Below are 3821 nucleotides of genomic sequence, written 5' to 3'. Positions count from 1 at the left end.
AGGGGCTACTTGCTTGTTCAGCAATCCTGCCGTGTGCCTGGCATGTGGCTCAGCCCTGAGCAGGGGAGGAGTTGGGAGGGCAAGGAGATAAATAAGCCTGTCTGCCCTCCAGGGAGGCAAACATATAAACAACTCATTATGCAACGAGGAGGAATGAAGTTAGTGCTAAATTAAGGTACAAGCTGGGCACCAAGCCTGCAGGCCCTCAATTCTTCCCTACTTTTTTTTCTTATTATAAAAGCAATTCATACTCATTTTACAAAGAATTTGTATATGCAGATAATAAGAAGAAAATTATAATACATTCTTTATCCATCCACTCAAGGACAACTTGGTCCATACCCGTGGCCCAGACTTCCAGACTTTTTTTTAACAGAGCAAGGACAAGTCACAGATCTGAGGGTCTCTCTTCCAGGGACCACCTGCCTGGCTCTGAGACAGTCTTTCCAACTTGAAATTCACAGGAAATGTATAGAAAGATTTCAAAGCAAGATAATATGGATAGCATGACAAGTTCATGTAAAAAGAAAAAACCCAAAACTCTATCAATGCCTGGAAAATGTCTGGAAGGATACATACTAAAGGGTCAACATTTATCAGTTAGGGGGAAAGTGATGGAGGAGCAGATAGACTTTTTTCTGCTAGAAATGTCTTTGAATTGTTATAGTAAGCATGGATTTACATAAACTTCATGATTTTTTAAAATGAAAACTTTTTTTTAAAATTGCTCAATGAATAATTTCCAAATTTTCTATGGTATCGTCTTATCTTTGCACTTAGAATAATATAATATGAAAACTAAAAGGAGGCACAGCCACTGCGGAGAGCAGTTTGGCAGTTTCTCCAAAAGTTAAACAGAATTTCCATATGACCCAGCTACTCCATGCCTTGGTATATGCTCTAAAGAACTGAAAACAGGGACTCCCCTTGTTCACAAATGTTCATCACATCACTATCCACAGTAACCAAAAGGTAGGAACAACTCAGTGTCCATCAACGACTGAATGGATAAACAAATCGTGTTATATACATGCAAAATAATATTATTCAGCTATTAAAAAGTACTGACACTTGCTATAACATGGATGAAACCTGAAAACATTACGCTAAGGGAAGGGAGCCAGACACAAAAGGCCACAGAGTCTATGATTCCATTGAAATGAAATGACCACAATAGGTAAATCCATAAAGGTAGAAAGCAGATGAGTCGTTGCCAGGGGCTGAGGGGAGGAAGGGAATGAGGAGTGATTACTTAATGGGCAGAGGGTGTTTTTCTGAGGTGATGAAAAATTTTGAAACTAGTGGTTTTGAAACCGGTGGTTGTACAACATTGGGAATGTACTAAATGCCACTGAATTGTATAATTTTATTTATTGATTGACTGATTGATTGAGACAGGGTCTCACTCTGTTGCCCAGACCAGAGTGCAGTGGGGCGATCTCAGCTCACTGCAACCTCTGCCTCCCAGGCTCAAGCCATCTTCCCATCTCAGCCTCCCGAGTGGCTGGGACCACAGGCACACACCACCACACCCAGCTAATTCTTCTACTTTTTGTAGAGACAGGGTTTCACCACATTGCCCAGGCTGGTTTCAAACTCCTAGACTCAAGTGATCCTCCCACCTTGGCCTCCCAAAGTGCTGGGATTAGAGGTGTGGACCACCGCACCCAGACTGAATTGTACACTTTAACATGGTTCCTTGTATGTTATATGAATTATATCTTAAAAAAACAAAAAAACCAATGAAACATTTTTAAAAATAAAAAAATAAAAATAAAAGCTTTGTCTCACTCAGCTTTCATGTCCCCCAACCCCTAACCACCTGGCCTTCGAGGGTCGTGAAGGAAAAAGCTTCAACCTGCCCACTGGCAGGGCCGAGCCACTTGGCTCCCAGAAGGCCTTGAAGAGGCAGGGGAGTCCAAGAGAGAGAAATACCCCCAAGCAGGAGAAAGGAGAGGAGATCAGGGGCCAGAGCTAGGCCAGGCAGACAGAAGAGGGAAAGCAGCCATCCTGCACCAGGAACCACACTCCCGAGGAACCCTCAGATATCCCAGAGAGGTCAGAACTGCTATCCCATTCTTCAGATGAGAAAACCAAGGTTCAGTGTGGCTTGGAGGCAGGGCTAGAAATGTCTTTGAATTGTTATAGTAAGCATGGATTTACATAAACTTTATGATTTTTTAAAATGAAAACTTTTTTTAAAAATTGCTCCTCCTGACTCCAAGGAGTAGAGGCAGGGGAACCTGGCATAGTCCCAGGCCTGCAGCCCAGCGACAGCTCCTTCCGGCTGGCTGGTCCCCACTCCTCACCTGCTGGCCCCTGAAGGGCAGGTGAGGGGCATGGGATGGGGAAGGGGGAGCCTGAGGGACGGGCAGGGATGCACTGCATGGGCTGGAGGGTGAAGGAACTTACCCTAGCTCTACCCCTCTCTCTCCCTGCTTCCAAATCTAGATGTAACCCCTTGGCTGCCCGAGGCCTCCCCATCCCTCAACTCGTGCATGGTTAAGGTAGTGGTTAGGGCTTGGGCTCTGGTCTAGACCGCATGGGTCCAAATCCTGGCCCAATGACTAAATGGCTCTATAATGCTCACTTCCATATCCCCATCTGTCAAATGGAGATGATGGCATCAGTCCCAACCAAATAAGACCAACGAAGGATAAAATGCTCAGAAAAGACTCGGCATAGTAACTCCTGGACATCTTACTTTTGTTTTAGTCAAACATTTGCTAGGATTACCAAAGCTTCTGGGGTTATGGGATTCAGGTGTGCTCTGGTCTCATGTCTCCTCCTGCTGCTCAGGGAAGCCCCCTTGCTATAGTGGATGCTGGTAAACTTGCCGGGGCTCAGAAGCACTGGCCGAGGCACCATGGCACTGACATTTCTGGGCCCTGGCTCCTCCAGCCAGCCCTAGGCTGCCCTCCTCAGAGCTGCTATCTGGGATTTCTTTTTTTTCTCTCAAGAACCCAACAGTTCAAACCCAGCTACCCAGCTCCTTGACTCTTTATAAGCGTTCAGATGGTCCTGCTTCTAATCATTAAGGCCCAATTACACCTGTATCCTGTTTTATAGTCTGTGGAACAATTTGCCAGGTATTACCTCACTCAGTTCTCACCAAAACCCAGTGAGGCAAGGATCATTGTTCCGTATATTATAAACATAGATTTGATATAAATATATAGATATAGACCTACCAGGTAGTGTCTGTTCTGAAACCTACTTTGTCTTATATTGACATAGCCATTCCGGCTTTCTTTTGATTAGTGTTAGCATGGTATATGCTAACCATCTTTGTACTTTGAATATATTTGTGTCCTTATATTTACAGTCGGTTTCTTGTAGGCAGCATGGAATTAACTCTTGCTCTTTTATCTGACAATCTCTAAATCGTGTTCAGACCATTGACATTTAATGTGATTATTGACATAGTTGGGTCTCAGTCTATCGTTTTGCTATTTGTTTTCTATTTGTTCTGTTTTTTTCCCCTTTTCTGCCTTCTTTTGGACTATTTTTGATGATTCCATTTTATCTTCGTTGTGGGCTTAGCAGCTGTAACTCTGCTATTTTAGCAGTTGCTTTAGTATTTATAGTACACATCTTGACCTTTTCACAATTTACCTTCAAGTGATGTTGTGCCACTTCACACCAAGTATAAGAACCTTACAGAAGTTACTTCCATTTCTCCCCTCCTGGCCTGAGATCCCCCTCTCTGGGTCATGGCTGGAAAACACTCTCCAGGCAGGGACAACCTGCTAACTCTCCCCCTGCTTAAAGTCACATAGGTCCCTGAACCTAAAGTGAGTTCACTAGTGTGAACTAGGGAC

The sequence above is a fragment of the Macaca mulatta genome, chromosome 9 (genome assembly GCF_049350105.2).
Source record: "Macaca mulatta isolate MMU2019108-1 chromosome 9, T2T-MMU8v2.0, whole genome shotgun sequence".
Taxonomy (NCBI): domain Eukaryota; kingdom Metazoa; phylum Chordata; class Mammalia; order Primates; family Cercopithecidae; genus Macaca; species Macaca mulatta.
This window is presented reverse-complemented; position numbering follows the sequence as displayed.